At 46.5% G+C, this 14,374-nt stretch overlaps 1 protein-coding gene and 1 long non-coding RNA gene across 3 annotated transcripts in view; one reads left to right on the forward strand and one right to left on the reverse strand.

Moving 5' to 3' along the window:
* Positions 1 to 2,916: 2,916 nt before the first annotated feature.
* LOC139828937 (uncharacterized) lies at positions 2,917 to 8,095 on the reverse strand. Its single transcript, XR_011741027.1, has 2 exons — positions 7,794 to 8,095; positions 2,917 to 7,014 (listed from the first exon to the last, which is right to left on the reverse strand). It is a non-coding gene; the product is annotated as an uncharacterized lncRNA (long non-coding RNA).
* A 25-nt stretch (positions 8,096 to 8,120) lies between these two features.
* Positions 8,121 to 14,374, forward strand: part of CTDSPL2 (CTD small phosphatase like 2) — a 39,203-nt gene continuing 32,949 nt past the window's right edge. The window contains exon 1 of one of the 2 annotated variants that reach the window (XM_065847081.2): positions 8,121 to 8,320. The gene's annotated coding sequence lies outside the window, so the exon portion shown is untranslated. The remainder of the gene's footprint in view (positions 8,321 to 14,374) is intronic. The other variant, XM_065847082.2, reaches the window with a different exon arrangement.

The following is a 14,374-nucleotide window of genomic DNA, read 5'->3' on the forward strand; positions in this document are numbered from 1 at the left end:
GAACACACATTTCTCTAATAAATTTCTATCAGACACTAGCTCACTTTCAAAAAACTTAATTTTAAAATACTAATCACTGATCTGCCAGTTCACATGACTACACCTAATATATTCAAAAGACAGGTTCTGTTCAGCACCAGTGTCAGTGTTTATGAGTCAAAATAAGGCTGACTAACCTCCCTTGATTTTGTTTTTTAAAATGTAATTTTGAAATCCCTGTGCCATTTCTGCGGAGCCAATACCCGTTTCCATGGCAATAGCAGCACACAAAATGTTGACACATTTCAGCGAGTGAGCTACTGAAACATCTGCTGCCCTGACCCACCAGCCAGACGTTCACGTACACCCGGCGCTCCCGTTTGGAACTGGTTTACAGGAACAATCAGACAAGGCATCTTCACGCTGGCCCAGCATCCCCACAGTGATGGCCGCAGCTCCCAGCCTGGTGGGAAGGCTCATGCTATAGATAATTCCAATCTACGTGGCGATGCGTTTAAGTGTGGTCTTACAAAAGGGGCAGAGCGTACTTCGACTGTACTGGAAAACAGTTATTCAATTTTTTTTTTTCTAGAATGATTTCTGATTAGTTCACTCTTTTCCCTACACTTGCTTTTAAAGTCCATAAAAAAGAACAACTCCCACCTAACATAGCCCTGCAAATGCACCCCAAACTGGGTTAAATATAGTTACTGAAAAATGGGCTTCCTACTGACTCGAGGTTAAAGGGAAACAGAAAAAGCACTTTTCAAAAGCAATATGAAAAATCTATTTATTAATATTTTTCCCAAATCTACATCTGAGCTGCCTGTACCAACGTGTAAGATGCTGGTGGCCAAGAGCCTCCTTTCTCAGACACCTATTTTGAAAAGTGAAAAACTTTCCATTTTTCCAAGGTTGAATAAAACAGGATGTTTGGAGTTTTGTATTTATCCTTTGGAAGGAACTGCAAGGACAGCTGAATCACCCTCAGGACTGGCACTGACTACACGCATACTTGGAATTATCCAAGTAACTTTGCAATACACTGTAATATTGCAAAAGTTTTATTAAGGGGTAACGCAAAGACTTTTTTCTCTGTTCCATTCCCTGCATTTTTCAATCTACTGATCCAAATCACACTGAAAGTTGTAATAAACTGGGAAGTTATTCGGAGAGCAGCAGCCAGAGTGACACTGAGCGCGCTTCTGGCACAACAGCTTTGATTCATTCAGAGTCCTCAACCTCAGCACTTCTCGGGGCTAATTAGTGAAGTGTCTGATTGTTGTGGGTTTCTGACCACAGCTCACAGAAGGGAAGAGGCTCCTCAAGGGGAGATTGGACTCTCCTGCTCTCCAGGGAACACTTGGCTGAGGGGTCCCAATGGCACATCCAGACCCAGCGCTCGGGGCGGGAGGGACGAATCCCCAGGAACCGAGCCCAGCGGGTCTGGAGTGGCTGAAACAGAGCTCAGAGACACCTGCGATCATCCCATGATCCGCCCCAGCCTCCTGGAGCTGGGAGAGTGTGGGGCTGAGCAAACCCAGGGCTGTTCGTGTCCTGTGCGTAGGGGGACGGTGCTGGCCCAGCCGCGACAAGATGCAAAGCCCAGAATTTGTCTTCCAGGAGAGTAACAGGGTAATTAAAAATATAACGAGGACCGTGGCAGCAGGGTTATTGCAAGAATTGCTTTGAACACATGGTGAATTATCTGCATCCATTTAAACACAGAGATCTCTACCCATTTTTTAAATAATAACAACACCTTACAGCTTCAAAGCACAGTACAGATATAAACTAATAAATATATAACAACTGTGTAAGGAAGCTTAGGAAAATACTGAATTCCTCAAACACCGAGAGCTGATACCATATCAAAGACCAAGAAACTTCTTGCGATTGCCCCATTTCCCAAAGACTTCAAACATAAAATTACAAGAGAACAAAACACCTATATGCTCTGCGTAAACAACCAAAGTTTACAAACCCTCATTAGAGACCATACTTTAAAAGCACTCGCAAGTCCATGTGAATGAATGCTGTGATGCCAAAAATATTTTGCCCAACGTTAAACTGAGAAAACGAAGGGATTTTGCTCGGACAGTGATGGCAACACGGGTTCTTTGCCCAGCGCTGCTGAGCGACCTGCACACCAACGGGAACCGCCATCCACTGCAGACACCTCCCACCAGGGAGGCTGTTCACAGCCACAGAACAAATCTGTGTTTCAGTTTTGAATACGAGCACTGCCTTACACCTCAGAGGCACACATGAAATTTGAAGCTGGTAAAAATTGGGCTCTTGAGAAGAAAAAGATCCCTGACAGAATTCACATGGTGCTCCCCGCCACTGTTCATTTCCTCCCTCCTTCAATGTTCCTTTCTATCCCTCTCCCCACAAAAAGGGACGTGGAGGAGACTGAATCTTCCCCTCAAGATGATTTGATTCGGTCTTTGAACAGTGAGTGTGAAATCGAGTGTTTATCCTGCCTGGTGGGAAAAACCTCAGCACGGCCTGACTGTGGAATTCCAGGTACCTCTGTGAGGAACACAAAGAAACAACAAACAGAAGCTGGAGACTTGGCTGCCAACCTGAACCACAATTTCAAGAAGTATGAGGAACGCAGGCACTGACACCCAACAGCCAAAGAAACGACTCTGTTCACTCGAGTTAGTCCCAGTTTTGCAGGTGTTTGGTCAACAGGCTTTGCCAAAGCTTTGTCCAAGTTCCACAGATGCCACAGAAGTGAAGACTCGCAAATTAACCTACTTCAGTTTACACATTAGGAGAACCAAACCGACGGGCAGTATCTCACCAAAAGGTAAAAAATTACCAAATTTAAAATAACCATATTAATCAGAATTTAAAGAACCGCAAAGAGCATTCTACTTAAAATACGTGAAGACTAAAGTGACAAGATTAAAACACACACTAAATAACTAATGGTGTACGTATTTTATTAAATGTTATCATATTACATTTTCATATAGACAAAATCATAAACAGTGAAAAATCCAAAGCCTGCAGAACAAAACACCTCTTGTAAGCAAGTATTTTGTAATAGAACGTGAGATGTTTTCAGTGAGTCACAGTACGGTTTGCCTGGAAACTCCACAAGGCTGACGAGACCTCACACCTGTTGTCATGCCCGTCTGCCTCGGTCTGGCACTACACAAGCTGTACACTCTGCATAAAACATCGCTGAAAACTCACTTATGAAAACGGTACATTAAACCTCAACCCCCAGTTCAATATATGACCTGCCAGAAGCCAAACCAATGACACAGATGAAAAGGAGTCAGGTCTTTATCTGTAACTTGATGGTACCTCCACTAACCCAGCAATTTCTGCACATCCACTCCCGTCAGGTTCCCGGGCTTTGCTGAGCAATCACGTGTGCTGTGCAGGCTGGACGTGGAAACTCCGCTCCATGAGGCTGCTCCTTCCAGACAGCGACTGAGGAATTTATACACACATACCCCAACAAAACATGAAAAATCTGCTTCTTCAGCTCTCATATGCCACAAGAAAAGCCTTTTTTAAACTCATGACATTTTATTATCCTGAAACTCTGTCTCTCAGGCAGCAACAATCAAATGTGAGTACAAGTAGTTCGTTATTGAGCGTGCCCAAAACACAGTGCACATTATCAACACTGGTCGCATCTCTTCAAAACAGTGACTCACCAAAACTGATTAACAGCTGTCAAAATGCTCTTACATGTTCCCAAAGCAAAGAAATATATGCAATTGAGTGTGCAAAAGCTTTTCTTCTACATAAATATATTTAATACCACTGGTTTGTTGGCATGTTGGAGAAACACTGGATCAAAAAATGCTATTTTACTTGAGGTAAGGTTCTTGAGGTCCTTAGTTCTGAGTAGAATTAATTTCACTGTTAAAAAACAGCTTCTCAAGCTGTGACCACTTTATGTTTTATCCGTATTACAGAAAATTTCAGGACACCATGTACCTAGCTATTCACTGCAATCCTTTTTCAGGATATATATGGAACTTTAAGTAACTTGGGACCCAAGTATGTTACTACCTGTTATACTTCCAGTAACCTGGGACTCTTCTTTGAGGAGAGAGACTTGAATATTTAATAGGATCAAAAATCCTACTGCAATAAACTAGCAAATGTGAGACTGGGCACTTTGTGTCCCTGTGGAGAAGCAGCAGAGTGTTCTGGGCCAGGATGATGTGACTGGCAGCGGGTACCGTGCTGTGCTCAGGGTTAGCAGGAGAATGGGGGGAACATGCTGATGTTTCCCTTGGTTTGTACGTTCTTTTATCATTACTGTATTTTATTTCAATTATTAAACTGTTCTTATCTCAACCCACAAGTTTTGTCACTTTTCTCTTCTGATTCCCTCCCCAATCACACTGGGGAGGGGGCTGAAGTGAGTATTAGAAGATACGCAATGGGACCTAAAATGCAAAGTTGTAAGATAGTGTTAAAACCTCCACCTGGAGAGGGAAAAAGAGGGAATTTTCTTGGATAATATTGGTAAACTGATATTTCTGAATTTTCTAGATGGCCTGAAGCTTTCCCATGCCAGACCAACAAACCTAGAGAAGTACCAAAGACATTATTGAATAAAATAATAGCAAGGTTTGGCTGTTCCACATTTTATAGCAGAAATGATGTAGCCTATTTTTACTCTTCTGGTGGTAAGATGGGATTTGCATGCCCCTTAGAGACCTCAGTTTGGTGGAAAGGTAGAAAGAATTAATCAATCTATAAAAAAAAAAAATACAATTAGCTAAACTGTGTCAGGAAATGAATGTAAAATGGATAGATGTATTACTAATTATTTTACTGAGAATTCACACTAAAAGAATAAGATAAAAAACAAGCCCTTTCAAAATATTGTATGGGAGACCCTATTCAGTAAACCTGACAGGAAAAACTGACCTAAATGCATATTTTGGGGAACAAGATGCTCACTGAATATATGATGCATTTGGGAAAAGCTTCCTCATCATTACACAGGTATCTCCAGAAGAAAGCGCCTGTGGTGCTGGATGTGCCTGTGCCTCCTTCTGACCTGGAGATCCCTCTGTCCTTGGACCTGGTACGACAAGCTTGGAAAGAGCAGAGAGGACTCTGTATGGTACTGTTGGTAACTAACACTGTGAAACATAAAGGAGTCAACTCCTGGATTCATCACACTAGATTAAAGCAAAGTACAGAGACTGGGTAGAAATCAGAAGTGACCACTCTTTTAACACTAAAACTTATGAAAACATAATGAACTGCACTTGGACTGAAACAGAATCTTATACAGAATTCAACCATATTCAAGGAGTTGCCTTAGAGTTTCTCCCAGGCCCATGTTGTCCAACAGAGGTTCTACTTATCAAACACACAAGGCCAGTAAAACAATATGTGATGTATGTGTTTTTTCTACACCCCAGCTGAGTATATTTACAATGATCCTCCTCGCCATCTTGGGGTATTCCCAGGCAGTCACCTCCAGGAGAAAAGGTGTGAAGAGTTTGTCAGCAGCAAGCAGCAAATCATTCTCCTGATGGAGGAGCTGGACCACGATCCAGAGAGCAGCTTTGAGCTGGACGTGGTGCGAAGGACGAGGAAACTTTCTGCTGTCTGCAGACAACATCGCTGCCCTGCAAACCCTGCTGTGGCAGGGACACTGGCACATGAAGCCAGCGCTGGATGCGAGCAGACCTGCCATTATTTAGCATTTTTACATTTTACACACACACAGAGCTAATGCTCTTTTCATGGTATGCATTATAATGCGGGGAACACGTTACGGCAGGTGGACCTTTGAACTTTTGCCTTCACAGCAAAGTCAATTAGCAATCTGATTTTACATATTCCCTCCTGACATGCGGCTCGTGGTCCTGCTGCTCCAACACTCTCCCTGACCTGCTCAGAACTCGGGAACTCCGCAGCACAAGACCACTGTGGAAGACACATTTCAATATTCTGTAACACAGAAAGGTACCCTTCTCATTCCCATAAAGATCAGTTTGAACCCTGAGTCATATGCTTTAATCTCTCTTCTAAATGTTTTCTTGGCTTTTATTATAAAGGCACTAGGCTGTTTTGGAATTCATATAAATTTCTGCCTGCTTTGAATCTTGCTGAATGATTTCCTCTGGCAGCTGGTTTCATTCTAATTACATGGTTTGAAAAAGTATTTCCACCTACCATTTTTCAAAACTCCCACTTTCTAAGCATCAGTGAATGTCCTTTTGGGTTTGTACTATGAGACATCACAAAGTTATCTTGCCATACTAGTTCCTCTTAATGGACTGACAAACAATCTTAATTAAGTTTTAACATGTCCAAGCTAACCTTTTTCACACCCGATCATACAAAAAATATTCAAGTACTATAGTTAATGAGTGTGTTTAGAAATATTTTAATGTTCTAAAGGAATAAGGCTACCTGTTTTGAATGAGGGTGACACTATTGCCACTGCTTTTTACTACTTCTTTTCTTAAGAGACCATGGTAAAATTAGCTTTATAATGTCTTCTGCTAAAGAATGTTAGAGCCCTGTGGTAGAATTCTAAAACAAATCTTGGCTTCACAGCAGCAGATGTGGTTCAGTTTAACTAGCCAATAAATATTTTAAGTGACTTGAGAGCTGGGACTTTTATAATATGATCCAGGTTTAAAAGCTAAGAAGGGAGTCAACAGATTCTACGAAAAGAAAACATGCAATACCTTTGCTGGTTTCTGCCTACTGCTAAATTAGACAATGTGTATATAAGCTACTTTCGTGAAAGCATTCCATTTTGAGCAATACCTTGAGAAGTTCTTCTAGTGTCATAATGCATATTAACCTGAGAACTAAAGATTCCTGATTTAAAAGCTTAGTGGACAAAAGTGATCACCAATAGAAAGCAAAAATAGATATACAAGTTCAGTAGGATGCAAATTCCAAAGCTAACCTTGCTCCCTGCTCTTACACTTTCCTGCATGAGATGGTTGAGCTGCTTCATTGAGTTGCTCAAATACCAACACGTGCAGCATCCTCAACGATCACACCGAGAGAGGCTGCCTGAGAAAAACAAACACAAAAGAGAAAGTGGAAATAAAACTTCACACTAGACTCCGCAGGCGTCTTCAAACAGCAGTTCAAACCACAAAAGCCAGCACTGCCCTATGCGTTGGAAAGGAAGGTAAAACTGCACCAGCCGAGGGTCCCAAAGCAGGGCAGGCCCAGGGAGCGGGTGGGAGGCCGGACCGGTGTGCCCGGCCGAGAGGAACGTTTTAAGGTCCCCAGAAGGGCAGCGAGGCCGCGGGCAGGGGACGGGGCAGCGGGAACGGCGACTACCGCGACCCCGGGCGCGGCAACGGGTCCGCGAACCCACGGCCCCCGCCCGCGGCGAACCGTTCCTGCGGTCGCAGGAAAGCGCTGCTCCCTCCTGCGCCGCTTCTCCGCTCCCCTTGGAGCGCTCCCTCCCTCCGGCCAAAGCGTTTCCTTGCGCTGCGCCCGGCCCTGGCGGGTGAGCTCTGCCCCGGCGCGCCCGCTTCCTCCGGGGACAGAGAACCGAGCCGGGCCGCGGGCGTCCAGCCCAGGCACCCGCTCCGCCCCCGCCCTGCGGCTCGCTGGACGCCGATCCCGGTGCTCCACAGCCGGCAGGACCCCGGGGTCGCCACGACCCGGCCCCACAGCTCGCGCTCCAGCAGCCTCGCAGTTCTCGGTGCGCCCTCGGCTCATGGCGCAGCGGGGCCGCCCCCCCACCTCACAGCTCCCCCCTCAGGGCTCGGCGGGACCCCGCACCGCGCGCGCCACCCCCGCCCCGCGCTCCTCCTCAGAGCTCCCCACACACACACCTCGCTTCACCTCAGCGCCGGCGGCCTACCCGGCTCGGCGCCAGAAGACCGAGGCAGCCGCTGCCTCCTCCGGGGGAGGCTCCCTCGGCCCCGGCGCCCCAGGCGCAGCCTCCCGCCCCCGGCGGCGGCTCCCGGGCCGGGGAAGAGGCGGCCAGGTCCTCTCCCGCTGCGCCGCGGCCCATCGCTCTCCGCCCGCCCGCCGGGCCCGCCGCTTCAGGGCGCCGCTCCAGGGCGCCAGGCCCCGGCTTCCCTGCTTCCCTCCTTCCCGGCCTGCCCCGGCGCCGCCGTCCCCAGGCCCCCCTCCCCCGGCCGGGCTGCGCCTGCGCGGCGGCCCCTCTCCCCATCCGGGTCCCTCCGTGCGGTGTAGCAGGTCGGTAGGCGGGAAATGGCGACTGGCTGCTGAGCGGCTGCGGAGCGCGGAGCCCCGGTGGCGGTGTAAACACAGCGGCGCCCGCCCGGCCCGGCCCGGCCGGTCGCCGGGGACCCGGACACTGAGGGCCCGCCTCCCTGGCACCCCGCACCCACAGGTAAGTGACGCGGCGGCTCGGGCAGCGCGGGGTCCCAGCCCGGGATCAGGTGGGAAGGCAAGGGGTGGCCGCTCCGGAGTGACCGGCGGGAGCCTCCCCTCAGGGCCTGCCCCGCGGCGGGCCCTGCGCCCCGCGCCCCCTCCCGCCGGGCTCCGCGCCCCGCCGCGTGCGAAGACACCCCGTCCCTCCCCGCTCACCTCCCCTCACCGGCCGCGGAGGCCAGCCAGCCCCGGCCGCGCCGGAGCGGGGGCGCAGCCCGCCCGGGCCAGCCCTGCCCCCGGCGGAGCGGGCGGCGCGGCTGTCACTCCCGCGCTGACACCCCCCGCCTCCCCCTCTAGGCCGAGGCCTGCGGTGAGTCTCCTCCGCCTGGGCGCCCGCCGCCGCCCCCCGTCCCGCCCGCCCCGTCCTGTCCCGCGGCCCGAGCGGCGGTGGCGCCGCGGGGGCTGTGCTGTGCGCGGCGGGGGCGCGTCCCGGCCCGGGCGGCTCAGGGGGCGTAGCTGTACAGGCAGCATCCCGGCCCCTGCCGCACACGGGCGGGCCGTGCCCGGCGCTGCTCCCGCCGAGCGCCGCGCAGGACGCGCCTGTTGCTGACTGTTGTTGTCGCTGCACCGGAGTGGCAGTCCTGGACGTGCTTGTCACCGGCTCCGGGGGGGACCAGGGCGGGGGTGCCGCCCCGCTGCCTCCCCGGTGGGTACCGGGCACCGGCACGACGCCTTAGGCTGCCCGGGCAGGGATCCCGGGCGGGAAGGGCTGTGCGAAGGATGTCAGCGCGGCTGGGCAGAGGGGAATGGCACCAACTTTGTCTGCTGTCACCTGTGAGGGCGGGAGGGGGGAAGGTGGCCGCACTGTACTACCCGGTACCGGGCGAGACCGGGGCCATCTCAGCCCGTTATTGGCATTCCCTGTCAATCCTGGGAACGTGGCATGAGGTATTAGCACGTTGCATACCACATTGATTACCTGCTTGCTTCTGTGTTACTAAAGAGTACTGTACAAGCCTGTTGCTCAATTTTATGGTACTTAGGAGCACATGAGAGGACAGGTCTTATTATTTCTTTGTGCTTGTTTTGGTGAGCTCTAGCTTAGATCAGTCAAGGATATTTCTTCCTCTTCGAGATGATTATAGCACTTGTTTTGATCCTGAGCCTATTGTTTCTGGTAGAGGTTTTTCATAGTCTTCCAGCTACTTATGGTGCACTTTTAAACGTAATTTTGAGATTGTATTTATTGACTTGGCCTTTCTTGATATGTTTCCACTGTACAATACAGTAGTCCATGAAGAGGATCTCTAAGTATAACTATTACTCTGTTGCCTTGGGCAAGTCGCAGCCTCTTTTGCCATTTCTCCATCAGTAAAACAGGGATAATAATACCTCAGAGAGTTGTTAAAAGAAGTAGTTAATGTTTGTAGAGGACTTAAAAGACCTAAGTGTTATTAATTAAGCCCCATGACACATTAAGGTAAGAGTTAGCGAACCAAGTTTACACATGGATGAACCGAGGCAGGAAGAGATTATGATTTAGCTAAAGTAACATTGGATCTGTGACAATCGCAGAAAACAAGTTGGAACTACTTCATGCTGTAGGCACAAGTGAACAGTTCTGTATAACAGATATCCTTCCAAGATTATTTGCCCCTCCCTCACTTCCCCCTCCAATTTCAAGCCTTTGTATTTAGGAGGTTTTGCCTGTTGTGACTCCAGTTGAGGGGATAGCTCCAATGACACTTGTGGCTTGCCCACTTGAAAGTGTTTCAGCAGTCATAACAAGATATATGTTCTAGGATGCAAGCCAAATCCAGACTTAAATTCCGTAAAACATTCTCCACTTTTCCCCTGAAAACATTGTGTGGAACTTAGTTAAGACTTGATCCCGTTCCAGTCAGTGGAGTATGCACTAGAGCTGACATTCCTGTTTCATCTGAGAAAGTTTTTTCATTAAAGAAAAAATTCTCTTGTCAGTCTGTCCCAGAGATTTAATGGTTCAGTTAGATCATTTTTCTAAAGTCGTAAACACTCCACATATGCTGGAGCTGTACCTGCTTTTTCATAATTTAAAGGTAATTTTCTATCTTCAGACTTCTATCCCAAGTGTTGATAACCTCCTTCCACTGTGGTCATTCCCCAGCACGCTGACGTGACACTATTGCAGGCTGAGCAGCATTAAACAGTTAAAAAAAAGAGTCTACTGAATTGAAAAGGAAACTTAGTCTTCATCTTACAAAGTTTTTCCATACTGTATTGGCTTTTATTTTCTTTGATCACTTGTAACGCTGCTGAGGTTGACACTAACAAAAGTAGTGTTTTCAGAGAACTTTAAGAATCACATTTTCTCTTCCGACAGTTTTCTGTGCAAATATTGCATTCCCATGGAAGAAACATTTTTACAGGTGTAAGTGGAGTAATAACTTGGAGAACTTGCACGTTTTTGTAAGAACCAATACTGAAAGTCAAACTGAACTGTTTTGGCAAGAGCTTGCAAGAAAAGCTTGAGCAGGGAGGTTGGACACGATGACCTCCAGAGCACCCTTCCAACCTCAGCCCTTCTGTGAGTCTGTGAAAGCAGGACTGGAATTTGGCAGAAATTTAAAATTAATGTGCATTTCTAGACATAAGTATACTCTGACAGAAGCCTGAGGCTTCTTGCCTTTTTGAAGGAATAACTGGAAGTTCCAGCACATCACCATGATAATTTCAAGATCCCAGCTGAAGCCAATGTAATTCTATAATTCTAAAATTGCCTTTTGCAGTTTATGGGTTTGCAACTTTTCCCCATTCAGCCCCTGTCCAAGCTCTTCCCTATCCACGTGTTTTCAGGCTAGTCTCCCTGGGGAGCCAGGTCTGTGTATTGCAGTGTTTGCACTTGAGTGATGTCAGCACAGGACTGTTAAGAGTTATCCCAGATTTAAAGCCTGTGGTGTCCCCCTCCCCCTGGGACTACATCCTTGTTCGGTACTTTCTCAGGAGCATCCCTCTCAGACAATTCTGATTCATTACTCTGAGTAGATCAGATATGATGGTTCTTTCTCTTATTAGCCCAGAAAGCAAAGGACTAAGTCTGAATGAAATTCTTTCATTTGCTAGCAGCTTACATTACCACTAAAGTGTTGGCACCAAGCACTTGTTAAATTTAAATGGAAGATTGTTTTTCATCTGTTGTATATGAAAAGTTCATTTGATGTTTATACATCTCAGTTAAGTCCTCAGAAAATGCAAATATGCACCATAAGTGTATAGTTGATTAATCGAATTCATAATGGATTACAATTTTTAGGGGGCAGAATATTTGAATTGCTGTGATCCTGTGAGGTAGCAGTGAGCTCTTTACAAGCTCATTTCAAAAGAGGAGCTCTCAGGCAGGATTTTGACAGTGGCATGCCCTATGGAGTGCTTTGAACAGGTTAATTTGCTCAAGTGCAGCGTTAGTTGCAGTGCAGTGTCTCTCTTCTGATTGCTTGGAGGAGAAACTCACATATGCTGAAATACTTGAAAGCCAGAATAACATGATGTTTACATGTTGAGTTACCTAGATGGCCATTATTTAATATTTTTGGAAAATAAATATTTTACATTTACAGGTAAAGACATCTTCGATAGCACTTGAAAACCTGAGTGGGAAATCATCCACATCTAAAGCAATCAGTTTCAGAGGGTGGATAGTAGCTTCCCACTTGGCAGTCTTAACTTTTTCTAAATAGATTACTTCTCAATCAGATCACTTTCAGTAATTACTTTGATTAAAGTCCTCTTAACTATGGAAAACAAGAAGTTCTTTCATCATACCTCGTCATCCAAGGAAAGCACTTGTCAGGCCAGTCTGATATAAGAAAGTGATGAGCTGAGTATCAGCCTGAAGTGCGTTTTCACCTTTGCCAGCACTGTCAGATGTGTGGTCTGACTTTATGTCCTTTGTTGCCTCAGTTTCCCTACCTGACGGGTTGGTTGTTGCCGTTGTATGGAGATCTGTGAACAAACTGGTGGGAAGGAAATGTGCCTCCGCTGGTGGACGAGATTAACTCAGCACCACATTGATCTCTGCTGCATTGGAACATAAAAAATACAGCTCCCCATGGGGAAAGGTTTCTGAGAGTCCAGCCCCATCAATCAGATTTCTATGCATCTAGCTAAAAATAACTCTATACCCCACATTTAGGAAACCGCTGATCTGTTGCATTAGATCTAATGGGGATCCTCTGTCCACTAAGTGATGTGGATGCCAGACTTGCCCGTAAAAGATCTGATGGAAACTGAGGTTACCCCAAACAGTGCTACCTCCTGTCTGAAGTCAGAATTTCTTCTTTTTGGGTAAGGAATCTGGTTAGAAGGCATGAAACACTTCTAGTTTAGACTTAATAATATTTATTCTAACAGTGTAACCTTAAGTGTAACATTAAGTGTAACAGTATCATGAAAATAAGTTTAGCTTAGGAGCTGTTAACTCCACAACATCTGAAAAATAAGCTATGCATGCTTGCTTAAAGTATATCCTGCTATTCATTGCCAATATGCCAAATGTAAGTAGGAGGGAAAAATGCAATATTCTGAAACATTTGGATTAGAATTTACCTATAGATAAATGACTTTATTTTATATATGTATATATATATAAAAAAAACACACAGTGGCAACACAGCAGGAGTATCATTATCAGCAGAGCAAGGCTAGGAAGGTGGTGCTGCAGGGCATGTTAGCATCCTTGAAACCTCATATGAAAGTAAAGGAATCTACTCTTATTTAGGCTGTGTTTAGGAATAGGTAATTTAAGTTAATAAATTAGCAATAACTCCGATCAAATCAGGGCAGTTGTTCTAAGCAATTTAGCTTTAGCTACACTGATCAGTCTAAATCAGAACTTAGTTTACTTTAGGCCATTCTAAAACATGATTACTTTGATTCTCCCTATATTTTAGGAGGTGCTAATTAGAGGAAGGTAGGTAATTCAATCTAAGGATTAGACTATACCACAAGGACTTTACTGGCACAGCAGTACCAGCCTAGTCAATAAAATCTCTGCACAAAGGGGTTCCTTTTGCCAGCACTGGTTGCGTTCACACTCACTAGCAGGCTTGTTACCCCAGTTATATCTGACTAGGGAAAAATAGCATTCCCTCCTTGCTTTTGCATTTCTAACAGGTAGAATTGTACTGGTAAAGCTTCTGGTTTAGACACAGCCTAATACAGATTTCCTTAGGCTAGGTAGAGCTGCAAGGGTACTCAGTATCTTCTGCTTAGTACACAGGGGCTGAAGGTGCTTGAGCAGAGTTCAATACGGATATGTTGATTTCTTACCCCCGGGGTGGGATTTGGCTTCACCCACTGTAGTTTCCTCTGGGCTTGCTCTTGTGTGATTTCCATCTCCTCGCTGGGGTTTCTGAAGCAGTCACTATTTCAGGAAGGAGTGGGCTGGCTTGAGCTAACAGCTAGGCTCTATAGTCTCCTTTGTCCTCACTTCATTTGCCTATACTCTTACTTGTATGAGATAACATCACCTGAGTTGCTTCTCTTTTCTCCCTTTCCCAGGAACGTCTCTCATTTTCCTATCCTAGGGGAGCTCATTTAGGTGCAGCAGGTTTCCTTTTTTATGAAATAATGCCTTTGGGCTACGATGTGATGCCTGGTCACCTGAGTGAAATCCACCACTTGGGGGGAGAGAAACCCTAGAGATGAGGATGAGGGCTGAGTTCATTCTCTTTGGAGAATGTGGTGGAATGTGACTGCGCTCATGCTGCAGTCCCGGCTGTGGGTCTGCTTGTGCCAGAGACATGGTGAAGAAGGGTGTCTGTCAGAAGTTAAGAAATAAAGAGGATAAGAGAAAGCTGGTTATTAGCAGCAGCACAGGCAATAGTTACTGCTGTGTGTGCCGAAGGAAAGCATAGTATGCACTAAAGTTGTAAGATTTATTTTCGGGGGGGGAATAAAGCATACAGGAAGTAAAGGAGGTAATTTATAAATAACAGAAATATCTACAACATTAAAGGTACTTACGGGCTTTGTATAGGCTAGACTTAAATATAGTATATTTGATTGAATTACCTAGCTCAGTTTCTTTGAGACC

The sequence above is a fragment of the Patagioenas fasciata genome, chromosome 12 (assembly GCF_037038585.1).
Source record: "Patagioenas fasciata isolate bPatFas1 chromosome 12, bPatFas1.hap1, whole genome shotgun sequence".
NCBI classification, from domain to species: Eukaryota; Metazoa; Chordata; class Aves; order Columbiformes; family Columbidae; genus Patagioenas; species Patagioenas fasciata.